The sequence below is a fragment of the Garra rufa genome, chromosome 7, assembly GCF_049309525.1.
Source record: "Garra rufa chromosome 7, GarRuf1.0, whole genome shotgun sequence".
Taxonomy (NCBI): Eukaryota; Metazoa; Chordata; class Actinopteri; order Cypriniformes; family Cyprinidae; genus Garra; species Garra rufa.
This window is the reverse complement of record NC_133367.1, coordinates 9,102,134-9,129,712: the sequence shown is the minus strand read 5'-3', so window position 1 is coordinate 9,129,712 and position 27,579 is coordinate 9,102,134. Positions and strand designations below refer to the sequence as shown.

At 39.2% G+C, this 27,579-nt stretch overlaps 1 protein-coding gene across 1 annotated transcript in view; it reads right to left on the bottom strand.

Moving 5' to 3' along the window:
- The window catches only part of LOC141337909 (uncharacterized), an 831,413-nt gene that overhangs the window by 196,231 nt on the left and 607,603 nt on the right, over positions 1-27,579 (bottom strand). The window lies entirely within an intron of this gene.

Genomic DNA, 27,579 nt, shown 5'->3' with positions numbered 1-27,579 from the left:
CACTTTGTGATATTAAAGAGATCTTCAATTACCTCTGATATGTGGACAAATATTAACTTTCAAATATTTGTGAAAGGAGATGATCAAATGATCATCAAGCTTTATTTCAAAGGGTTTGTGTCAGAATGAAATGTAAAGTTGATCAAAATGTTGAACACAAAGGAGGAAAGAGAACAAAAGCACAATGTCAGAGCTTTATCCAACAACAGCTGCTTTTGTCACAGTGTACGCGGGTTGAGGAGTGGAGAATGGAGCAGGAGAACCGGAGTAAATGAACAAACAGTTTATTAAATGAAAACACTGAATAAACAAACAAAAACCAGGAGCAAAACAGAGAACATGTAACTTCATCGACGGACAGCGGGGAGTGATCACAAACAGACTTAAATACACAGAAACATGGGCGTGGTAACAAACAAGATAACGAGGGGGAAATACAAATATGGGCAAGACTAAACCAAAAGGACTAAACCAAAAGGGGGAGAACAAGGACTAAACCAAATGAACTAGAAACATGGGGGGAAAAACATGACAGAACAGGACAAAACACAGACATGATCCTGACATTACCCCCCCCTCCCCCGAAGGCGCGTCTCGCGCCTAATAACATCCAAAGGGGAGGGAGGGTGGGCGCCCTGGAGACCGCTAGGTAGGGACACAGGATACAGAGGTGGTCTCCAGGGCGGATCAGGGAGCTCAGGTGGCCATGGCGGGTCAGGAAGCTCAGGGGGCCATGGCCGAGTATACAGTCCAGGTGGCCATGGCGGATCTGGGGGCTCAGGAGGTCATGGCTGGGTAATCAGTCCAGGCGGCCATGGCGGATCTGGGGGCTCAGGAAGCCATGGCCGAGTATACAGTCCAGGAGGCCATGGCCGAGTATACAGTCCAGGAGGCCATGGCTGGACAAGGGAGTAGCCCCCCCCCAAAAAAAAATTTTCTTGGGGGAACCTAGGGTATAGTCCACCCAGGAGAGCACGGAAGGGCGTGCAGGAGAGAGCTCAGGCTCTGGAGGGCGTGCAGGAGAGAGCTCCGGCTCTGGAGGGCGCGCTGGAGGAGCGGGCTCTGGACGGCGTTCTTTAGGAGCGGGCTCCGGACGGCGCTCTTGAGGAGCGGGCTCCGGACGGCACTCTTGAGGAGGCGGCTCTGGAGGACTGGACGACCCCAGCGGAGACTCTGGAGTGCTGGGCGTCTCCAACAGAGACTCTGGAAGAGCAGGCTCGGGGCGAGCGGTCACTGGAGGGAGCTCTGGCGGCGTGGTCACTGGAGGGCGCTCTGGCGGCGTGGTCACTGGAGGGCGCTCTGGCGGCGCGGTCACTGGAGGGCGCTCTGGCGGCGTGGTCACTGGAGGGCTGGGCGGAACCAGCGGAGACTCTGGAAGGCTGGGCGGAACCAGCGGAGACTCTGGATGGTTGGGCGGAGACTCTGGAAGGCTGGACGGAACCAGCGGAGACTCTGGAAGGCTGGACAGAACCAGCGGAGACTCTGGAAGGCTGGGCGGAACCAGCGGAGACTCTGGAAGGCTGGGCGGAACCAGCGGAGACTCTGGAAGGCTGGGCGGAACCAGCGGAGACTCTGGAAGGCTGGGCGGAACCAGCGGAGACTCTGGAAGGCTGGGCGGAACCAGCGGAGACTCTGGAAGGCTGGGCGGAACCAGTGGAGACTCTGACTTGGCGGTAGCCATCTTGGCCGGGGACTCAGGCTTGGCGGCCATCTTGGCTGGGGACTCAGGCTTGGTGGCCATCTTGGCCGGGGACTCAGGCTTGGCGGCCATCTGGGCCGGGGACTCAGGCTTGGCGGCCAACTTGTGCGAAGATGCGGCGGCCATCTTGAGAACAGTCTCAGGCGTGGCGGCTGACGGTCTTGAGTGCGGAGAGGAAGCCTGAGGTACTGGGCTGAGGACCATTGTGGGGCTTAGGAGGACTTGGGGACACATGGGAGGAAAGGAGGGAATGAGGTCGCTGGAGTGATATGTGGAGGGCACTGGCTGTTGGTGAGATGGGGTGACTGCTGCATGTTTCCAGATGGGAGGAGGATTACCATCCTCCACCATGACTTGGAACGAGGAATTACACAAATCGAGAACAAAATTTAGGAAATCTGCTACGGGATGGTAGCAATCACCAGGAGTAATCAAATTAAACAGACTATCATTGTTTAGTCCCATCTGGAAACATGCGTTCACCATCTTATCACTCCATCTCACCAGATGGTAAACACTCAGAAATTCCTCCACATACAGTATTCCTCCAGCGAACGCTCACCTTGTCGGAGGTTCAGGAGGAGGTCCTCAGCCCAGGTCATTTTCTGTTGTTGGTCCGTCGATCTGTCACAGTGTACGCGGGTTGAGGAGTGGAGAATGCAGCAGGAGAACCGGAGTAAATGAACAAACAGTTTATTAAATGAAAACACTGAATAAACAAACAAAAACCAGGAGCAAAACAGAGAACATGTAACTTCATCGACGGACAGCGGGGAGTGATCACAAACAGACTTAAATACACAGAAACATGGGCGTGGTAACAAACAAGATAACGAGATGATGAGGGGGAAATACAAATATGGGCAAGACTAAACCAAAAGGACTAAACCAAAAGGGGGAGAACAAGGACTAAACCAAATGAACTAGAAACATGGGGGGAAAAACACTTGGAAAACATGACAGAACAGGACAAAACACAGACATGATCCTGACAGCTTTATTAATGCATCAGTAATAGTGAATCATTCCAGTTTGAAATAGATTTGGTCAGATTGTAGGAAAACACTGGTAAAATCAGTGCAGATTCCAGCTTCAGCTCACAGCCGTCCAGCATCACATGATCAATGTCTCTGTCTCTTGTGTGTTTTTACTTTGACAAGCAACTCGTCACATTACTTTACACTTACTTTACTTTCAGTTCAGTTTCAGTTACTGAGACCAATACAAATGTTGAAACTAAAGGAAAAACAGCTTTAACTAGTGGAACATTTAACTGAAAGGTTTTGTTTTGAGGCAAAATCACATTAGTATTTGTTCTTGTGGTTTATTATATTTGGCGTACACTCATTAGCATGTGTTTCTCTTTATAGTGTCTCAACAGGAGTCACACAAACAGACAAACATATGAATGGAAATCATGTTTAATGTATTTAAAACACAAATATTGATTTAGAAATATCTATGCAAGATCATGTAAATCTAACTTTAACTTTAAAAGAAACTGTAATTGAAGTAGTAACTGATTTGCAAATTGTTTTACTGAACACTGATTTCCTTTCTTTTCTGTTCCACCTTACAGTGTAGGTGAAGATGTACTGCCAATAATCCCTCATAGAATTGATTCTTCAAAAGATGATAAATGCTGTCTATCATAGTTTTGGATCCTGATGAAAGCAGCAGTAAACATCAGGTGAGGATCCACAGAAGAGCTTCACTACTGTGTCTATGAGGAGAAAGAAATGTGTGATAAATGTGTGAATGTGATCCATACAGGTGAAGAGACTCAGACTTTACAATCAAATAATGCAGCATGTGTGTTAGAAACATGTGATACTGAATGATTCAGTTGATTTAGTATTCAAGCAAATGATGCTTTTGTTTTATTGAAAGCTGAAACAGGAGGAAGACGCTCAGATGAGTCTGTCTGGCTCTTCAGTTTAATAATATTTGTATTAAACTCATCCATAATGATTCAAATGTTTAAATGTGATTGTCAAGTGCAGCACTTAAATGTGTCAAAGATATAAAACAAGTCTACAATGTGAAATTAAAACATTGTCATGATCTCTCTTACATGTAATACACATTGTTCTTCTATTTAATTGTATATTAAGTTAGCTATTTGTCTGTCTGTTGCTGATGTACAGATGCACAATCACAAGTCTTTTCAGATTTTAAAATAAAAGTGTTTGTTTTCCTACATTTTTACTTTTAGTTTGACAAATTAATTTCATTCCATTCTCAACAGTACAAAAAAAAAACCACTTAAAATAGTTTAAACAATTTGTTTAAAATAATAGTTCTATGTGTAGTATTTTCTCTATCCATTTCTTTAAACAGTTTGGTGGTGTCTGTTTTCTTTTTCTTAGATTCAGTTTTGATGTTAACAAAATACTGTTAAATGATCCGATTTTGTGTTTGATTTTTTTCCCTTTTTTATTTGGAATAAATATCACACAAACAAACAATAAATACTGTTTTAGACATTGGTTTGTGACGGTCAGCTGTTGAATAATGTTTTTTGAGTTTTAATGATCTGTGTCAAATTTCAGCTCTAGAATATTGTATTGTCATGAACTCTGTCTCTGTCAAATACTTTCTCTGCTCAGAAATCAGGCACTTGGTGTAAGACTGTAGGTAGTAAGGTCTCCAAATATTTGTTTTTAGATACATTTGATTTAATTCCTGAAAAGTTTTAATATGTTGAATGTCTAAGTTTACACTGGAGAGGTTGCAGACACTAAAACTCTGTCTCTCGCTGCTGCTGTCGCTGCTTTTAGGTAAGTTTAGTTCTTTAAATCACACAATTATTACATGTAACTGATCCTTACTTGTAATTGACATGTTTCTGTTGAATATTTACTTTGTAGAAATGGTTTAACGTCTTCGAAAAAGTCTGTTAGCATCTCACAGATGAGGTATGCTAACTCTAGAGATTGAGCTCTTGTTTATGAAACTTTTGTCTTTTTTTGCTGACAGTTTGTCTGTGGGTTATTGGAAGTAGGCTCATTTATTGAACCTAAATGGCTGAAAACAAGTGAAAATGCTTTTTGATCTTGTAAGGTAAACACATACTGACAAAATATGTTATTTCAGGGGGACAGAAATAAAGCCTCCACAACGGAAGGGAAGCTCCAAGGTTTCAAAATGTCTTTAGAGAGCTGCTGACAGAAGCAGGAAATACAGGTGAACTGAAGAAGCTCATAAAAATAACTTCATATGCATTGTTCCCACAATATATTTAACCTATAAAACCATGTGTCTGTTAATTTCCTTCGCAAAATTAAATATTTATTTATTATAGTAATTGTAAGAAGCTTTTCACAGTCAAATGTAACTCAAAACTAAAAAACATGTTCTATTATCTATTTGTATTATGTATTATTTTTGGTGCCCATCCACTTCCATTAAATCACTAACAGACTGCAGCAGTTTTCGTTAAAAATATTTGTTTGTGTTCTTCTGAGGAAACAAAGTCAGCTACATCATGCCCTGGGGGTAAGCAGATAAACATCACATTTTCATTTTTGGGTGAACTATCCCTTTAACTTTAAAATAGTCTTCCTGATAATGTCCCGGGGTCAGGTACAATCATAACACATCTCATAACATTGCACTACAGTTATATGTAATTTAAATAAATCAGACCTCAGTTTCAGTAGTCATGTCAAAGCATTAACTAAATCGGCCTACTATCATCTCAAAAACATTGCAAGAATTAGATGTTTTGTTTCCCGTCAAGACTTGGAGAAACTTGTTCATGCCTTTATCACCAGCAGGGTGGACAATTGTAATGGTCTCCTCACTGGCCTTCCCAAGAAGACCATTAGACAGCTGCAGCTCATACAGAACGCAGCTGCCAGGATTCTGACTAGAACCAGAAAATCAGAGCATATCACACCAGTCCTCAGGTCCTTACACTGGCTTCCAGTTATGTTTAGGATAGATTTTAAAGTACTTCTACTCGTTTATAAAGCACTAGGACCTAAATACATTGCAGACATGCTCACTGAATATAAACCTAACAGACAACTCAGATCACTAGGATCGAGTCAGTTAGTAATATCAAGAGTTCACACAAAACAAGGGGAATCCGCTTTTAGCTATTATGCCGCCTGCAGTTGGAATCAGCTTCCAGAAGAGATCAGATGTGCTAATGCAGACTCAAACTCATCTGTTCAGTTGTGCATTTATTGAATGAGCACTGTGCTACGTTCGAACAGATTGCATTATTTTATGTATAATCATTTCTACTCTTTTAATTAATTTTAAATCAATTTTTAAATCATTTAAAATGTTCTTAAATCTTCTGTTTTTATTGTTGTGATTTATTATGATACATTTTCATGATTTTTATGTTATGATTTTAATTCCTCTTATGTACAGCACTTTGAATTACCATTGTGTATGAAATGTGCTATATACATAAACTTGCCTTGCCTTAAGGTGTTAAAAAAAGTATCAACGTTATATCAAACTAATATATAAAAATATATTAAATAAAATAATCAAATATATTAAACTAATTACATAAAAACTAGAAAATCAAACAATGCAAGGTTTCCCTATTTATCAGTCAAAGACGAAGCTGAGAGAAATTAAAATTAGGTCGATAGCACGAATAAGAAATTTGTAAAAATATTAATTACATTATAATTTTCCATATATTTTTTTTCAGGATAGAATGTCAAAGTCGCGCTCAGTCTGCTTGTACTGTCACATATAGTGTTGAAACACAAACATTCAAACAACACTCTCACTATTGTATCTGATAGAGTTTGGTGGAAAAACAAACCGAAATGTAATTTATTCTGAAAATTCTTACCTGGTCGTTCATTGGTCCGGATGGCGCGCGTTCATGTTCAGACTCGCAGTTTGTTTCGACTTGTCCAGATAAAAACACACAAGTTGTGAGGAAGATGAAATCAGGGGCGTCGCTCAGAATTCTGGGCCCCGTGCACTGACTCAGCTGAGGGCCCCCCCTAAAAACTAAAAATTACATTCTAACTAAAAATGTTTGTGTAACCCCTTTACCTCGAATCATTCTAGCACCTACCCCAAGCGGGTTTCGAACACCGGTCTTCAGCATGGTAGGCGGGCGCGCTAACAATGAGCAACATTGGTCGCTAGTGCGACTTCTGACATCGGGGAGTTAGGTTTACCTGCACTGTTAGCGATCGCAATAACACGCACTGTGGGGAGGGGGATCGCGAACAAATACATTTTTGACACCAAGAAACAGCAATTAGAATAATTTAAAATTAATCATTTTTACTATTAATTTTTTTTTTTTTAGCACCACAATTTTATTGGGGGCTTCTCTGGGCCCCCTCTCAGTCATGGGCCCTGAGAATCGTCATCGTTTACCCCCCCTTTACAGCGCCCCTGGATGAAATACACACGAAATGAAATAAAGTCCATGTAACGTTAACTTACTTCTTTTCTCTGAGGTGAATCAATAAACATCTGTCAACTGTCGTCAAATAAAGGGACCTCTCTGTAACGGAAGTAAATGAAGTTACACGGATTATTTTATTATTATTTCCAAGCGTTATATTTTATGTAAATTTTTAGTGACCTTTTATTACTTACCTCTAATAAAACAGTTTGACACCCAATGGATTGGATTGTGGCGCATAAAAAACCTCTGAACTCTCTCTATTAACCTGTATTCTTAGGTAGTTCATTAAATGTATGCAAACTCTATATGATTTAAATCTCACAATTATAATATAAATCATAAATAATATAAATAGTTATAATTTAAATGTTTAATTATAATTTAAAAGTATTTTGCTTTAATAAAATATATAAATATTTAATTTAATATATATATACCTGGATGACCACAATAATTCTAAAGACATTGATTGGAGCATTTCTTCATTATCAGTCTCTGGCTGAATGTGCTCCTCTAGCTATAGCCAAAAACAGCTAGCTAATGAACACATTATTAGCAGCAGTAATAGCAGTAGCTATGTTTTTAGTAATTAATGATTAAATGCAAGTACTACTACTGTTACTGCTGCTAATAATATCCTGCTGGTTTATCTGAGCTCTATCTAATGGCTCTGTGTTCATCTACACACTCTGCAAACAGTTTTATTTGGTTATTTATTGGTGCTGAGTTCACAAAATGAACAGAAATTATGGTTTGATGAGCAAGTGCTCAATACATTTCAGGAAAATGTGCCATATTTAAGTGTTGAATGAGGGATTGACAGTCTAAGTTCCACTAGTGAAATGCTGACCAAAAAATCAACATTTGAGTCAATATTCTTTATTTTAACACAGAAAAGCATTGAATTATCAACATTCATCCAATATTATTTAGCACTGATTTTTCAACCTCAACCAAAATGATGATTCTGATGGGATTTCAACATTGAATAAATGTCTCCTTGCTATCTGGGAAAGGGACAGCAGCTGAATTTAGTTGCTATTGTCTGTGGCATTGATGTTACAGTTTTTTACAATCGTTTTTGCACTATTAACTGAACCTTAATGTCATTTTTCAAAACTCTAGATACAAAACTCAAAACAGTCATTATTTGTAACACAGGCTGTCCAGTGTTCAAAACTTTGCATAGTGCGTTCATATCTTTAAAGAAGCCTTGCATTAGCAGAAGCATTGTTTCAAAAAACGAATTTATTATGAAATATTATAGGAACATTACTTTAGATCACCCATACACAAGTTACCCATAGTTTCAATGTGTTTTTGCTAGTACAATCATTAAATATAGTTGTACAAAATATGTGATTCAGGTTTCATTTTTTTTTTACTTTAGACTGAGAACAGTACAGACACAGTGTTATCATTGAAATACTGTAATGTGGAATTTACTGATAAAATAAATCTCAGCATAGGTTTTCTAAAGGGAAAAAAATTAGATTCAAATTTTTAGCTGTTTTTTTTTAGCAGGGTACAGTATATTGTCCAGCCTAGGCTGGTTGGCTGGTTTTAGCTGGTTTAAGCTGGAAGTAGCTGGTTTTAGCTGGTCTCCCAGTCTGGTCAGGCTGGTTTTAGCTGGTGGTTTCCCAGCCTGACCAGACAGAAAAGTGGCCAATACCCCTCTAAAACCAGCCTGGTGACCAGCTATGACCAGCTAAAAACAGCCAAACAGCCTAGGCTGGTTTTGGATGTTTGTTTTTTTTTCAGCAGGGCTAATTTGTGCACCAACGTTCTTGATACATTCTTTATTTATTTACAGTTTTTTACAATCGTTTTTGCACTAATAACAGAACCGTAATGTCATTTTTCAAAACTCTAGACACATAATACACAACCAATGATCAAAATGCACATTTTTCAAACCACTTAACACATTTTTTCAAATGCTTGGATACAATACACATAAGCCACAGATAATTTGTTCATTGAACTTAAATCACCTTTTCAAAATGACACAACTTAACATCAAAGTATTACTATTTCAAAATGCAACTTACACATTACATCTGAGTTGAGTGTGCATACATTTCATTACAAAGATTGAACTATCAGTTGATACATCTGCTTAAAATGATAAGTAACTGTTGCATTACCCTTGAAGCATAGCTTTTATGGAAAATAGTGCATGTTTCAGGATAGATCATTTGACACCAGTTACCACGGAATATGACCTAAGTGGACTACACTACACTCTCAGAAAAAAAGGTACAAAACTATACCTTTTAGGGTACAAGTACCTGTCACTGGGGTGTTACCAAGGGTACAATTTTTTGGGTACATAATTGTACAGTAAGGACCCATTGTGTACCTTTAAAGGTACCTTTATATGTTTTGTTGCCCAGGAACAAAATTGTACCTCTGCAGTACTTTTTTTTTTTTTTACCGTGTAAAAATCTTGTATCTTTACCAGATATGGTTTCTATGGCCCCATGTACCTCTTTTACAGAACACATTTTCATATTCAACATTACTGAATGCAAGATGTCATTTTTATGTTATTGCTTTTGTGGTTTCAATGAGTTATTGGCTACCCTGGTAAAAAATAAATAAATAAATAAATAAATAAAGAATGTATCAAGAACGTTGGTGCACAAATTAGCCCTGCTGAAAAAAAAAACAAACATCCAAAACCAGCCTAGGCTGTTTGGCTGTTTTTAGCTGGTCATAGCTGGTCAGCAGGCTGGTTTTAGAGGGGTATTGGCCACTTTTCTGTCTGGTCAGGCTGGGAAACCACCAGCTAAAACCAGCCTGACCAGACTGGGAGACCAGCTAAAACCAGCTACTTCCAGCTTAAACCAGCTAAAACCAGCCAACCAGCCTAGGCTGGACAATATACTGTACCCTGCTAAAAAAAAACAGCTAAAACTTTGAATCTAAATTTTTTCCCTTTAGAAAACCTATGCTGAGATTTATTTTATCAGTAAATTCCACATTACAGTATTTCAATGATAACACTGTGTCTGTACTGTTCTCAGTCTAAAGTAAAAGAAAAATGAAACCTGAATCACATATTTTGTACAACTATATTTAATGATTGTACTAGCAAAAACACATTGAAACTATGGGTAACTTGTGTATGGGTGATCTAAAGTAATGTTCCTATAATATTTCATAATAAATTTGTTTTTTGAAACAATGCTTCTGCTAATGCAAGGCTTCTTTAAAGATATGAACGCACTATGCAAAGTTTTGAACACTGGACAGCCTGTGTTACAAATAATGACTGTTTTGAGTTTTGTATCTAGAGTTTTGAAAAATGACATTAAGGTTCAGTTAATAGTGCAAAAACGATTGTAAAAAACTGTAAGAATTGTAACCTTGTGCGGGAACAGCAGGGGTAGAAACAAAACTCACTTTTGCACTCACACTCTCTCACACTTACACACAACCTCTCTCTCACATGCATGCACACACACACACACACACACACACACACACACAGAGATATGTGGTTCATACAGGGAATCTCCATAGGCCTAATGGTTTTACAAATGTACAAACTGTATAATCAATGCCCCTACACTAACCCTACCCCTAAACCTACCAATCACAGAAAACTTTTGGCCTTTTTTGAAGTTCAAAAAACACCATTTAGTATGTTTTTTAGCCGTTTGGTTTATGAGGACACAGATGTCCTCATAAACCATGTTTACGTTGTAATACCCAAGTCATTATACACATTTGTGTCCTCATAAACCATATACTATACAAGAACACACACACACACACACACACACACACACACACACACACACACACACACACACACACACACACACACACACACACACATAACAGCAAGGCCTGACAGGAGGAGGACAGAGTAAAGGTCCTACAGACCCGAACACCATACAAGGGTTAAGAGCTATTAATGTCATGCTGTCCGGTAACTTAGAACATTAAATTAATTGCTTCTCACTTCTCTGTTAAAAATGCCTAAAATCTCCAGAAACGTACTTTCTTTTTCTTTCCAAAGAAATTACAGATGTCAGCTGCTGCAGTCTTTCTCTTGTTCATTTTTGGCCAATACTGTGAAATATAACAGCAACGCAATTCCAAGGGATGAAAATGGTGAAGTAAGAAAGAACAAATGGCAGGACTCTAAAATAACTTGCTAGATAAACCCAATTCAGAGAACAGGACCGTGGCTCAAAACGCTAACGTTAGCTGTAAAAACTGGGTTTGGTACAGTAGATTTGACAAGCCTGTCACTGACCGCTATCCCAGTTTGCTTTAAAGCCAGGCTACATGCTAGCGTGTATACAGTAACGTTAGCTAGCTGTCGGCTAGCTTGTCAATAGACCCATTCATACAAGCTGTATAATATTACAGTCGAAATTTACAAATTCTACAATTCGAAATTCTAGTGAAATTCACCTGGTCGTTATCTAAGGGATTATGTCAGCCAAAAACACCATTCATAGATATGTGCCAAATGTCTGTCAGATTTCGCGCTCTTCTTCTGTTTGTTTTTTCCTAACTCACTGACGGTGGCGGTGCACCATAGACTGTAAAAAATATGGACGTAGTATCCGTGACGTCACCCGTAGGATTCTGAAGCGCTATTTTGAAGCCTGTTGTGGGCGGGATTCGGCCGTCGCCATCTTGGAAACGCGTCACCGCGCGTCACTCCCGGACAATCAAAAATGGGCAAAAAGGCGGGACGTGGGTGGAGCTGGTTGCTGAAACCACGCCCGCCTAGCGCGACAGTGGTGACAGCAGCGGCAATCCCCCTGTCACTCAAGTGGACACACCCTTAATTATGCTGAACTTTAAGGCTTAATATAACTTAAACGGATGAGTTATAAAAAAATTCACCCCCCTCCCAGTTGACATGAAGGGCAAAACTAGCTATATAGACCAAAACCATTTTTTGAACCAGGCTGTAAACATACTTTTTTCTGCTGTAAAGTTGGGCATTTTAACATGGGGAGTCAATGGGACTGACTCTCTTTTGCAGCCAGCCTCAAGCGGCCAGTCGATGAATTGCATTTTAAGACACTTCCGTGTTGGTTTCAATAGAGAGAGCGGGAGGTTGCCCCTTGCGGTGCACGAGCTACTAAAGGTATAGGGGAAAACATGACATGGATCAGGTTTTGTTAATGTATAGTGTAAGGCCAGTCGAATGGATTTGGGAAATGGACCGGCCGGGATTTTATATTTTCGGAGCTGGAAAGAAAGACGTATTTGCAATCACATCAATATTGCCCGCATAATCATACAGTATGATCAGATATTGGGGGGGACAAATTGTCCTTCTTTGAATATTGGGGGGGACGTGTCCCCCTGTCCCCCCATAGAATTACGCCTATGAACGTTACAGTATATGAGGTGCATTTGTCTTTGTTGATAGAAAAACATTAATATTACCATCGCTGGAAGAGTTCTCTTGAAACGTGAAGTTTATTTTGTAAAGGAATGTGTTGTTAACTTTTTTTTCTTTCTCTTTTTTTTTCATGTTTTTCACGTGCGATCCGGAGCTAAAAGGTAAAAACATAATGTCATGCCGTCTTAATGAATACTGCTTTTTATTCCGATTTATTCTTCTTCATCGATCTAACTTAAGTGCGAGACTAAACTAACGTTACATGAATTGCTCAGTTGTCTTTGCTTTTGAAAAATGTAAATATTAACCTCGTTGGATGAGTATGTGTCGTGGTAATGTGTCGTTAACTTCTTTTCTTTTTTTAATATTTTTGTCAGGCAAGCCGAAACATCACGGAGATAATAAAGGTAAAAACATAATGTTATGACGTTGATGAATGCTTTTTGTTACTGATTTATTTGCCTTACTCTCGATAGAGTATTTTTGAAATTATTGCATATAAATAGACACAGAATATAGACTGAAATGCTGGTTTATTGCTTAAGTTAAATATGCTTAAATTAAACAGTTTTGCTTCAAACGATATAAGCAATTAATCTGTCGAAATGACAAGCTAAAAAGTTGTCATATAACCTACTTGTACATAAAGCTTGAACCTAAATCTAAATGAGAAATGTATCACTGTAATTTCTGTCAATATGAGAGCAATACCATTGTAGGTTTTACTAGACACGTTAAAGTACAAAGTAATGTTCCTAACTGCTCTTTCACCTGTGGAGTACCTGACTGTTCCCATGCTTTTACAAAATTTTCAGCATTCAAGTCTCATCTATATAGAGACCATAAGACTTATACCATGTTGCCTGTATTTATACATTTAGGTGAAATTATCACTGCAACTCAGTGGATGCTGAGTATTGAGGGCCAAGTGGTCGTGAATCCACACCCCAACTTTGTGCCTGGATTTGCTGCTTTGTTTGCATCATACTACATCTTCAATCTGGTGTACCAGCATGAGGCATCCTGCACACTTAAGTTTATCCAGAGGTAAAAACAAAAAAATACTTAACTATGCATGTGTGTATTTATATTACTTAAATATAAAGGTTTTGTTCACCCAAAAATAAAATTTCAGTCATTAATCACTCTCCCTCATGTCATTCAAAAGCCATAAGACCTTTGTTCATCTTTGGAACACAAATAATTTTTTAAAAGAAATCCAAGATGTTTTTTCCCTTTCATAGACATGAATGCAACTGACATTTTTAAGTCCCAGAAAGGTAGTGAATACATCAGTGGTTCAATCATAACATCATGAAGCGATAAGAATACTTTTTGTATGAAAATAAAACAAAAACAACTTTATTCAACATTTCGGCATCGAGTATCCCTTTAATTTAATAAAGTGACAAGAATACTTTTGTGCACCAAAAACACACTCCAGAGACTGAAAGAAATTGTTGAATAAAGTAATTTTTATTTATTTATTGTGCACAAATGTATTCTCATTGCTTCATAAAATTAAGGTTGAACCACTGGATTCGCATGTTTAATGATTCAGACCTGCCAACCTGTACGCATTTTGCATAGCGGCTACGCATTTTGACTTCAAAGTATGCTGGTACGATTTGTCACTCTAAACTATGCAAAAACCTGTTGACCCCTTTGTGCTTAATGTTAATTTAATATTAACAATTGGTGTAAAATATATTATAAATACATATTAATTAAAATGTTGTACAATTCAAATTCAAATTAAATTATTCTGAATTCAGTTATTCCCAGTTCCCAATCCAGTTAAACAAAATACTTTATGGTTTCAATTTTTTCATTAACTATTAACTATTAACCATTAACTATTTCATAACTATACATTACTATTAAACAAGTTTTAATAAATTCTGCACATGCTTATGTTTGTCTGTCTGATGTTTGTGCAGATGTTTTGTTGGAATCAACCCACACTCCGGCACCAAGACCGGCACATCAAAGGTTGGAGCAAAAAAAAGGTGGGAAGGTCTCCGAGAAGAGGAACAACATAGTCAATCCTCATGTGTGTTCTCATCTCAGAAGGCTAATGGACTTTGAGTGGTTAAGCATGTAAGTTTACAAATGTATCAAAACTACAACTACAGGAGAAGCCATCTATAAAATAACAATTGCTTTCAGATTTGTTCTTTGGTCATGTTAAAAAATAAAATAAAAAAACTGGTCAACTTAGAAAAAATGTATTTAGAGTATTCTAGGTTTAATGAATCAGCAGTCAGTGCCATTCTGTTTTTTGAGCCTAAAGGGATTGCCATCATTTACTCACCTTCAGTTGTTCCAAAATTCTGAGTTTCTTTCTTGTTTTAAGATATTTTAAAATGTTGGTAACAGTAGCCATTGACTGTTATATTTTTGCCCTATTATGGAAGTCAATGGCTTAGTTGTCTGGTTATAAACTTCATTAAAATATAATCTTTTGTATTCAACACAAGAAAGAAACTAATAGTTTTGGAACAATTTAAGGGAGAGTAAATAATGACCATTGTTATTTTTAGGCAAACAGTCCCTTTAACTTTTATTTAACTATTGCTTTATGCTTTAATCTTGAGGTGTTTGTAGTTGTATTATAACAGCTGATTTTTTTATAAGTTTTTCTGTAGTTAAAAAAGTAAAATTCTTACTAGTGACAGTGCTGAAGTGTTGTCAGGTGTCAGCTTTAATAAACAATTTTCTTACAACAGCTTTGAATTTGAGTGATTATTTTTTTCAATCTTTGTTTTAATGCATTCACGTCAGTATAATGGTAAAAGAGCACAGTACAGTTCACAGTTAAAATAGTTATTTACAGGAATTTCATTGTAAAAAAATATTACAGCCTCATCTTGGCTTTTGCTGAATTCACAGGATTTTATTGGCAACTTTTGTTGCCAGGTACATACTGTAATTTAGCGTGATTACAAAAAAAACCTGTAATGCCTTTTTACAAGTTTAATTTTATAATCCTGTAAAAAACACAAAAAATTACTGTATTCTGCAAACATCAATTTATTGTAAATTGCTAAGCAGTATTATACTGTAATCCATTTTACAGCAATTAGCGGCTATTTTACAGGATTTTATTGGCAACTTTTTTGCCAGTAAATTATTGTAAATTCTACAGTATATTTTTTACAGTGTAGTTCTTGTTCTGATAAAGGCGATTCTAGAGTATCTATTTGCTGTTTGTTAAGTTGGGGTAAATTAATATTGCTAAGAAACAGATTTATGTCATCCTGGGATGGATTCTTTTCAGGGGAATATAGTTTACTGTAAAATTTTTGAAAGATTTGATTTATTTCTTCTGGTGAGTTGGTGGGTGTCCCTGCTGAGTCCTTAATGACTGATATAGTTGTTTTTTCTTTGTTGTGTTTGATTTGATTAGCCAGGTATTTACCAGATTTATTACTATGATGGAAGTGTTCTTGTCGTAGTCTGTGAATATGGAATTGAGTATGCATATTAATTAGTTTATTTAATTGTGATTTATATTTTCTTAGCATATCCTGTGTTTCTTCTGTTGGGTTATTTATGTTGATGTCTTCTAGTTCTTTAATTTTCTGTTCTAGTTCGTCTTGTTGTTCTTTCTCTTTCTTTTTTTTGTAAGTGGAATATGAAATTATTTTGCCTCTTAATACTGCCTTTCCTGTTTCCCACAGAAGAGATGGGGATATTTCCGGGGAGTCATTTATCTCTAGAAAGCATGCCCACTCTCTTTCAAAGTAACTGTTGAAATCATGGTCTTGTAGAAGTGAGGTATTAAATCGCCATCTAGAAATGGGTTTATGTGCAGTGGTTATATTCAATTTTAATGTTAATGGAGCATGATCACTAATGATTATTGGGTGTATCTTTGATTCGGAAATATTGGAGATAATAGAATTACTGGTGAGAAAAAAGTCAATGCGAGAATATGAATGATGAACTGGTGAAAAAAATGAGAATGCTTTAATGTCCGGATGCTGGAGGCGCCAACTATCGCCAAGACCAAGATCACACATGAACTGTTTTATGGTTTCTGCAGATTTCCAGATGCGTTTATTGTCAGTGTTGTTACATCTATCTGTAGTTGGATCTAAAACTGTGTTGAAATCAACTGCTATTATGATTGGACAATTAGAAATATTTGAAATGGAAGAAAAAAAATTCTGAAAAAAAGATGGGTCATCTGTATTTGGGCCATATACGTTTCCTATTGTGAGTGAGTTATTGTTAATTGAAATATTAATTATGATAAAACGTCCCTCTGGGTCTGTAATTGTGCTGTTATGAACAAATGATATTTTTTTATTTATTAAAATACATACTCCTCTCTGTTTCGTGTTGTAGTGGGCAGAATATAAATGATACTGTGATGATTTGATTTTGTTTTGATCGGATTCAGATAAATGTGTTTCTTGGAGAAGACATATGTCTGCTTGTAATTTGTTTAAATGATTAAAAATTTTGATCCTCTTTGTCTGGGAGCCAAGTCCACGGACATTCCAGGATAAAAAAGTGATTGGTGACATTTCTCAGAAAAATACAAAAAGAATAAGTAAATGATATGTATGTATATTAATATATGGGCTTGTTAGTACTGCATATGTATATATGTGAGTGTATGTATTTGAAAAGGTGTGGTAGTGTACCTGTGTGTGTGTGTATGACAACGCAATGTTATTGTTATACTGAAAGACGTACAATTTAGACATGGAGTTAACAAAACGTACATAATAGAACAATGACCAAACAGAAAAAAACTTGAAGACCGACATAATGTTTAAAGAGGTGGGAGGATGAGACCTAAGTGCAATTGCAAAAACATAACTCAGTTATATGAGGGAGATGAGTAAAGAGATAATGTGGAGTAATGTGTTCAAAAAAGCCAGGGGGTAATGTCCTTGTCACGATATAATTGTCCATCTATGTATAATTTGTCCACTGTTATGATTGCACGTTTTCCTTCATTCATTTTCTGTTTTCGGATTGGGAAGAGTTGTTTTCGACGTTCGAGGATGACCTTTGGATATTGTTCGTTGAGACCGTAAGCTGTACCTTTAAGTTGTCTGCCTTGTTTTTGAACCAGTTCTTTGTGTTTGTAGTGTTCAAATTTTGCGATGATAGGTTGCGGTCGGTTGTTGTTTTGTTGAGTACGGATGCGATGGACACGGTGAAAGGTAATGCTTTGTACAGTTTCAGCTGGTAGTTTGAGTTGTCTTGTCATAAAGTCCTTGATTAATTTTTCGGGGTCGTCTGGCGTTTGATCCGGGATGCCTGTGAACACTAGATTGTCTCTCATACTGCGTGCTTGTAAATCCAGAATGTTTTCTTTCATCGATTTGTTTTCTGTGACAACGGAGGTGAGCTGAGCGGAAAGTGTGTGAACTGTGTCCTTTAGAAAGTTATTTTCTTTGGTGAGCGTGTCTATCTGTTCTTGGCTGAACTCTAAACTGTGACGTAATTCTTGGAATTCCTGGTGAATAACTTCTATTATTGCGATTCTTGCGTCGAGTCCGGAAAGTTTGTTTTCAATTGAGCGTAATATATCGCTTACCTCGGTACAGCAAGATGGTGAGGATGGTGTTGAAGGTGAATCAGAACGGGGTCTCTTGGAGATTGAAGCGGGATTACCTTTGTTATTTGACGTGTTCATGTTGCAGCAGAGTGTGTTGTAGTGAGCGTTGATGTATTCTTCGATTTGATCCAGGGTGAACAATGGAGAGCAAATAGTCCAGTTGTATTGATTTAGTCCAATTTTCGATGCGTGGAAGAAGAGAAAACGGTAGAAAAAAGAAAAAAAAAAAAAGATAACACTGAAGTTGTTTGTTCCTAGCAGACGGACGCCGCCATTTTACGTCTAGCACTCGGTCTCGCGGGTTCTCGCGTTACTCAGCCATCAGCTTTTTTTTTTTAAACAAAGTGCATATTCTTTAACAAAATATTTATCTAAAATATTTAAAAAAAATTCAAAGAGCACATATGTATCAGTAAACTCAACTTCATTAGTGTCACGAATTGAGCCTCCGTTATCTGTAACTCTTGCACTACTCATCATAGACTTCATTCCCCATAAGCCACTGCACTATCACTGCTCACACCTGCACCTCATTTCTAGGACTGCATATAAGCCACACACACAGCCTCATTGCGAAGTCTTGTATTGCCCCGGCTGCATTTCTGAGCGTTTCTTCCCGTGTTTGATTCCTGGACTCCCTCTCGTGTTTGATTCTCGCTGCCAGCCCCGACCATTCTGCCTGTGTTTTGACTACAATTTCTGCCTGCCCCTGTGTGTGTTTTTTTTTTTTTTTTGTCTTTACTAATAAATGCTGCGAATGGATCTGCTCGCCTCAGACTGTCTGTTACAATTAGGACTACATCTGACACGCTGAACTTACCATTTTCACTGTCAGGAGGCTGGACTGGGGTATCTTCTGTCTGAGTCAGTGGTGATAGGGACTTAAGCAATGCTCCTGTTTATAGAAATACATGATCAAGTCAAGTCACCTGTATTTATATAGCACTTTTAACAATACAGATTGTGTCAAAGTAACTTCACAGTATTTAAACAGCACAATAGTGTGTAAGTAACAAATTATTGGTAAGCATCTTAATTTATTATTTATTATTAGCTTATAAACTGCCTATGTGAACTAATTTTATAGAGTTGTAAAGTAAATTAGTATTGATATAACACTATATCTAACATGCTGAGTTTACCATTTTCACTGTCAGGAGGATGGACTGGGGTTTCTCCCTGAGGTGGTGGTGACAGGAACTTAATCAATGCTCCTGAATGCAGAAATATATGACTCGCATTTTAATTTAATCGTTTTAATTGAATTAACAGTTTATTAACTATTAGTTCATTGTTAGTTGACAACTAATTATGTTAACTCAACTATTTTAATGTATACGAGCTAAATAAAAAATGTCAACTAAGTAAATGTAATGTTATTTGGTTAAATTGTTTTGTGAGCTCTCCACTGGCAGAAAAACACAGCACCAAAACTTGCCAAGTGGTGATGTTCACCTCATTAACATTATCACCTATTCTATTGCAGCCTATTAATACCTGCATAAAATACATGCTGCTGTTACAGTAAGTATAACTCTAGCTAGTAACCATATCAGAAATGAGACAATCTAGAAAATTATTAAACGAAAATAACCTGCAACAACAAAAACATTGGTTTGTCATATAATTATCATTAAGTTATTAATGATCATTATCTCCATCACTGTTGTATTTGTTGGTTTTAGAATGGCTTTCTCATGTTGGTCCCTAAATGGGAATTATTTATTTGTGTCTGATGTGAAGTAGTGTATTATGTGATGTAAATTTTCTCAGATTAATGAAGTGTTTGGTCCTTGATTGTGTATTTTCAGGTTTGGAGGCATTTCTAATAAAGAAACAAGGATGTCTGCAGTAAGATTTCTGCTGAATCTCTGTGTTGCTGCAGTAGAAACTGACAAAGATTCAGGAACAAGATTCTGGACTCTGATCTCATCTGTGTGCAGCTACAACACCTTCCCTTTTGCTAAACATGGTCTCGATCAGATTAATTTCCTGCTGGATCTTTACTCTCATGTGAAGATCTATGAGACTCAAACAGACAGGAGTTTTCTTCCAGCATTACAGTCAGTTTTCCAGTCACCTGATGAATGGATCATAGATCTCTCACAGAGAAAGAGCTCCGTCCTACTGGAAGTGCTGAAACTACAAACACAGAAGAAACCAGTAGAGCTGAGTGGATGTTCAGAGGAAGAGAGTGAAGTGAAGAGTTTCCTTCAGTGTCTGCCCTACATCTCACAGCTGAGGTGAGAAAATCTCTGGTAACTTACAGTTATGGTGAAATATGATTTCTGCATAAGCTGGAACATGTTTTCTGGTCTTAATGAGTGTCTTTAGATTAGGGGCTCTGTTTTGTTTCAGTGTTAGCTATAGACTGATGCAGTCTGACCATTCTCTACATCTGATCTCATTTTTGCACGAACACTTAAATCTAAGAGCAGTTTTTGTGCAGGGTGAGATACAGCTGACTGTAGGTGTCAATACTCATCATATCTGTAGATGTTTGAGCACAAATTATGAGTGTATTAGTGGGCAACATTGTAGATTCAACCATCAGATGCTACTAAAGTACATGTGCTAATGATGTAGCAGACAATAAGAGTTAACTGTTAACGCTAGTCATGATGGTGTGTGTGTCAGTCTTCAGTATATGAGATTATATTCACATTCTGTGTCATTTAACGTAGGAGTTTTTTTCTTTTTTGGCTCTAACTCTTTTCTCCCTTTATATGTTACCATTGGGAGCTATTTTTCGGAAACAAAGTATCATTTCATGGTGATGCTGTTGGTACGCAGATTTATTTGCCTGTGAGACAGTTTAATTAAAATTCACTTGACGCTTTATCAGCATGCATACACATGTTAAGGACTGGATGGCTGCAAATGTTTTGAAGCTTAACGAAAACAAGACTTTTGTGTTTGGACCTAAAAAACATGAAGTGCTCCAGGGCTTGAATGCAACTTCTCTGACTGGTTTTGTTAAATTTAGTGTAAAAATGTGGGATTTGTTCTGGACAGGCAACACTGTGGTGAGATCTTGTTTTTTAATCTACGTCTGTTAGCTGAGACTAAACCATTTCTCTTCAGTTCAGATTTTGAGAAAGCGATCACTGCTATGGTCTTTTCTCGAATGGACTACTGTAATTCCCTTTACTATGGTTTTGATGGGTGAGCACTTATGCGTCTACAGAAAATTCTAAATGGAGCAGCAAAAAATGATCAAGTCGGCAAATAAATATGAATCTGTGACTTTATAGGTTTCTTTAAAGTGGTTGCCAATACAACTTAGAATTATTTATAAGATCCTTACACTTGTTTTTAAGGCCTTGCACAATCTAGCTCCTGTATATTTTTCCAGTATGGTGGCAGTCTATACCCTCTCTAGACCTTTAAGATCAGAAAGTCAGCATCTACTTTGATCTACTAGGACAAAATACAAACACAGAGATGACAGAGCCTTTCCTCGAGCAGCCCCTAAGATGTTGAATGCTCTACCTCAATCTATCCAACCTGCTAAATCGCTGTCCATGTTCATATCTAAGACATCTTTTAATTAAAAACAGGGAGCTTTTTTAAATGGTTTAATGTTTATGTGTGTTTATGTGATGAGGGTGTTGGTTGTTTTTAGCTTGTGATTGTGAAGCACTTTGGGCAACCTGAATTGTATTAAATTGTGCTATGTAAATTAAGAATTAAGTTAATTAAGTTTTCTTTTTTTTCTTCTTTTTTTAGTGTGGGATGAACCTCCCAAAGCATGTCATGAGATGTACACAGACCAAAATTAATTGTTGATTTAAGAATTTCATTCAATGTATTATCATGGAAATAAAAGCAAAAAGAAGCAGGTTTTTCAACAAGATCCATCATCATGTTCATCATGTTAAACTGATAAACTCCTGTACAGTTTATAGTCAAGGATCCAGTAAGTGAATGTATTCAAGCAGTCAGATTAAAACATGAGAGATGGAGAAAATAGTGGCTCATGTCCAGATTTCAGTGAATTATTAATTGCATGAGCTCTCTTGCGTTCTGTGATTGTTTCAGAGCAGACTAAACTGTATCTGAAACCTCATTCTGAACGTAATTCTAATGATATTGTTCCTCTGTGTTGCTGTTATAGCTATGATATGGACTTACCTGTTCTCAATGAGAATGACTATTAAAATGGTTACTGTCCTTGGTGTGAATGGGTTTTAAGACTTAAAGCACACATCCAAGAAAATCCCCATCTTCCTCTTCCATACTCATAGACTTTGCACAAATGACGTCCCATTGCACTGCATTTTAACTAAAACACTGTCAAATTAGATCACTGGGTCTTGTTGATTTTTTTTTTTTTTTTTTTTTTTTTTTTTGTGTCTGATGTGAAGATGTAAATTACATTTGTCTCAAATGAATGAAGTGTTTGGTTCTTGATTATGTATTATCAGGTTTGGAGGCATTTATAATGAAGAAACAAGGATGTCTGCAGTAAGATTTCTGCTGAATCTCTGTGTTGCTGCAGTAGAAACTGACAAAGATGCAGGAACAAGATTCTGGACTCTGATCTCATCTGTGTGCAGCTACAACACCTTCCCTTTTGATTATAATCGTCCTGATCAGAGAGATTTCCTGCTGGATCTTTGCTCTCATCTGAAGAACTATGAGACTCAAACAGACAGGAGTTTTCTTCCAGCATTACAGTCAGTTTTCCAGTCACCTGATGAATGGATCATAGATCTCTCACAGAGAAAGAGCTACGTCCTCCTGGAAGTGCTGAAACTACAAACACAGAAGAAACCAGTAGAGCTGAGAGGATGTTCAGAGGAAGAGAGTGAAGTGAAGAGTTTCCTTCAGTGTCTGCCCTACATCTCACAGCTGAGGTGAGAAAATCTTATTTTGTTTGTTCTTTAATTTGTGACATATTCCTTCCTGTTTATGTCCTCCTGTTCTGTGTCTGGTTGTCATCAGTGGGTTCTCCCAGCATGTTTTGGTCTCTGGACTGCCTTGCCTTGTTGTTTATTATAATACAGGCCATTAAGGATGCATCGAATGTTCGGGGACCAAATAAGCAAAAATACTTTTTTTTATATTTATTATTATTATACCGGCCAAGAATGTTCTTTTCGGTGCATCCCTTCGGGCAGTTGAACTCAATGATTCAGTCCACACACTCCATTCAACCAAAACTTGACTAGAAAGATTTTTGTTGTAAGTTTGAACATGTTTCAGTTCTCAATGAGTCTTTCAGAAAATGCAATGCATTGTTAGTTTCTCTTTCCAATTGTAATGGGTCATGCTGAGTTATGTAGTGATTTTAATCAAGTATTTATTGTGTTTTTCAGATGTTCAGAGGAGTGTTTGTTAACTCTAGTTAAAGCGGTCCAGTTAAGAGAGAATCCAGAGCTGGTGACTTCACTCTTTGAGGCTCTTGACTTCTCTCTCAGTTTGGAAAGACATTTACCCAATAAAACCTGCAGATCTGTGGGGAGATTCTTACGTTTCTCTTCTGACAGACTCAACCTCACTCTGAAACCTAAAGCTGTCTCTGTCAGAGGAACAAGGCTTCTCTTCAGACACCTCACAAACATACAGTCACTCAGGTACAGACAGGATCATAAATAAACGTAAAGGCACAATATGCAAGTTTCACTGCTAGAGATAATTCTTTCAAAACAATAACAAATTTGTAGCTGGACAATACAGCAAGAGTGGAATCATGGGATTAGTTGTATTCACCTCCACAAATGTTTTTTTTTTTTTTTTTTACTCAATGTGTAAAGTCGCATGCTGGCTAATAACACTTGTACTTCCACATTGTTTTTTTAAGAAACACCATGAAGGTGGAGGCGAAATAGCGCTATTGGAATATGACAACAGGACACAGACCATTTACCTGGTTAAAATTGTGAATTTCAAAATGTTTTGGGGTATTTTGGTTTTTGGATATTTTATTGCAAACATCTTACATATTGTGCCTTTAACATTTCAAATGCTGCTTTTTTTTTTTCCATTTTTGTAGATGGTGATTTTCATGTATTTACAGTGTTTTTTTTTTTCAGGTTGAGTGGTTATATGGTGGTGAGAGCAGCGCAGGCATTGAGGTCTATGAAGGTTGGAGCTCCTATCACTGTTAATGAGCTCACACTTGATCTGAATGAGAAACAGCTATCAGAGAGGAATCAGTCCAGAGTCCTGAGCAGCTTAGCCATTCTTCTGAGACTCTGGACTGTCCAGTGTTTGAACCTCACTGAATACAAGATTCAGTCTGTTTCTGTGTCTGTCCTACTGTGTCACCAGGGACCAGTGACCCTCAGGTCTGACTATAAGACACTTCTCAGCATTGATTGACTTTGTATTTATCATGGCATAGAAATAATCAATGTATTCTGTATGTGTAGAGCATCGAAGGAGACTCTCCAGAAGATGGTTGAATGTGTCTATGAAGCTCAGGAAGAGGAACTGACTGAATGCTTCCTGCAGAAAATGGGTGGGGATCTGACTTCCTGTTCCCTAAACTGGGAAGAGCTTCATTATTTCCTGCAGCACAGCATTCAACAAATCACTGTGAACCTCAGAAAGATTCAATGCAGAATCAGTGAAATTCTGCCATTTCTGAACAAGATTCAGTTTAAATGGTTAACAATTAGTTCTTTCACTAATATTGTTTCTAGTAAATTATAGAAAATGTACAGTGCTTTAACCCTCCTGTTATCCTTGGGGTCAATTTGACCCCATTCAATGTTTAACGTATGTACATATATAATTGACTTTTTTTTTTTTGCTTCAGATTGAATGACTTTTCCTAATTTAATGGGGAAAACTTGGTAAACATAAAACTAACATGATATTATTTGTTCAATGCCCTGTACACATTTTTGTTACATCGGTGTTCTTTGGGGTCAATTTGACCCCAGGTTCTTTTAGCTGTATAAAACATAAGAAATATAAAAAATTTACACACATTTGTTTTGGGTGATATTGAGGTCACTATAACATGCTATGATTTTATAATATGCACTATAATTTTATATGTTAAGTATAATAAAAATAAAAAATAAAACTAACACAACCATACCTGTAGTATTGCGAGAACGTCTTGGTTACGTATGTAACCCTCGTTCCCTGAAGGAGGGAACGGAGACGTCACGTCGGAGACCGACGAATTGGGATATCGCTTTAGAGATACCAATCCTCTTCGTGTGTAAACTAAACGAGCCAATGCACATTGGCATGCATGATTGCATCCAGCTGTCGCTGATCACAGCGTGAGCATAAATACACAGCAGGTGCAATGCATAGACAGGATTTCGCTGAGGAGCCGAGCTTGGGTCCGGCCGCACAGCGGTGGTACAGCAACTGAGGCGACGGGACGTGACGTCTCCGTTCCCTCCTTCAGGGAACGAGGGTTACATACGTAACCAAGACGTTCCCTCTCAGTCGGTCTCTACGACGTCACGTCGGAGACCGACGAATTGGGATCCCTAGCAAAGCGCCGCAGCTGCTGCCCCCCTCCAGTGTCCTGAGCAAGCCACCTGGCCTCCAATTTTTGCTAAGGCCAAGGGCGGATCAGAAAAGACCAGTCACTGTATAACATAGCACTACCTACTTAGTGAAGCTGGAGCACTGGGAACGTGCGGAGCTCCCACCCATCCCGCAGGAGGTTCGGAGCAATACGCATATGGCTCAATTAGGACATATGGAAGAATGGAGGTGATTGAACCCTCGTGAAGATGGTAGAAGGTTACCGGGGAAACACGGTCTCTGTGGGTACCGTGGAAGACATATGGGATTCACTTAAGTCTCTCATGTATCCTAAGCCTTCTATCGGTTCTAAAGATTCATCGAGAGAGGCCTGGCGCCTAGACGCTCCGCTACGTCTGGAGCCGAGGAAGGAGGACTCGACAGGGTCTTCATGGACACTCTGGAGAAGATAGCAAGCCGACCTGAGCCAGTGCCTCTCAGTGCTTCTACCCGTTTGAGGTGAGAACACAGGAGGAGACTGGCTCTACACGAAGGCTATAAAACCTAGCGAACGTGTTAGGGGTCGCCCAACCCGCAGCTCTACAAATGTCAGATAGCGAGGCGCCACGAGCCAGCGCCCAGGAGGATGCAATACTCCTAGTAGAGTGAGCTCGCAACCTGAGCGGGCAGGGCACGCCCTGAGCTTGATAAGCCAAGGCGATGGCATCCACTATCCAGTGTGCCATCCTCTGCTTGGAGACGGCCTTCCCCTTCTGCCGTCCTCCGTGACAAATAAAGAGCTGATCTGAGGTCCTGAAGCTTTGCGTCCGGTCGACGTAGCATCTTAATGCTCGGACGGGACAAAGCAAAGCTAGGGCTGGGTCTGCCTCCTCCGGGGGCAGCGCTTGCAGGCTCACCACTTGGTCCCTGAAGGGAGTAGTGGGAACCTTGGGCACGTAGCCAGGCCGGGGCCTCAGGGTTACCTGGGAATCTGCCGGCCCGAACTGAAGGCACGAATCGTCGACCGAAAACGCCTGCAGGTCCCCTACCCTCTTGATGGAGGCCAATGCCAGCAGGAGCAGAGTCTTCATAGAGAGATACTTCAGCTCGACTGACTGTAAAGGCTCAAAGGGGACCCGCTGTAGTGCTGTGAGCACCAGAGACAGGTCCCAAGAGGGTACGGAGGGGGGCCTAGGAGGATTTAACCTCCTGGCTCCCCTGAGAAACCTGACGACCAGGTCGTGCCTACCTACTGACCTTCCTTCAACGGGGTCATGGTTTGCAGAAATAGCGGCTACATAGACCTTAAGGGTGGAGGGTGACAGCCTACGCTCCAACCCTTGCTGCAAAAAGGTAAGCACGACTCCGACCGAGCATCTTCGGGGATCCTCATTTCTTGAGAAAGCCCATTCGACGAACAGGTTCCACTTCAAGGCGTAAGCATGTCTCGTGGATGCAACTCTCGCCGAAGTGATGGTGTCTACCACTCCTTGGGGTAGATCACTCAGAACCTCCGCGTCCCGTCCAGGGACCAGACATGTAGTTTCCAGAGGTCTGGACGCGGGTGCCACAGGGTGCCCCGTCTCTGAGTCAGTAAATCCTTCCTCAGAGGAATCCGCCAGGGAGGGGCTGTCGCGAGGAGCATCAGTTCTGGGAACCAGGTCCGAGTAGGCCAGTAAGGCGCCACTAACAGGACCTGCTCCTCGTCCTCCCTGACCTTGCACAGTGTCTGTGCGAGAAGGCTCACTGGGGGAAACGCATACTTGCGAAGGCCCCGTGGCCAGCTGCATGCCAGGGAGTCCGTGCCGAGTGTACCCTCGGTCAGGGAGTAAAAGAGCTGGCAGTGGGACGTCTCTGGAGAAGCAAACAGGTCTACCTGAGCTTTCCCGAAACGTCTCCAGATCAGCTGGACCGACTGGGGATGGAGTCTCCACTCTCCGGGAAGCGCAGCTCGTGAGAGCTCGTCGGCTGCACGGTTGAGCAAACCCGGAATGTGAATGGCACGAAGCGACCTCAGATGCTTCTGACTCCAGAGGAGGAGAGAACGGGCGAGCTGCGACATGCGACGGGAGCGTAGA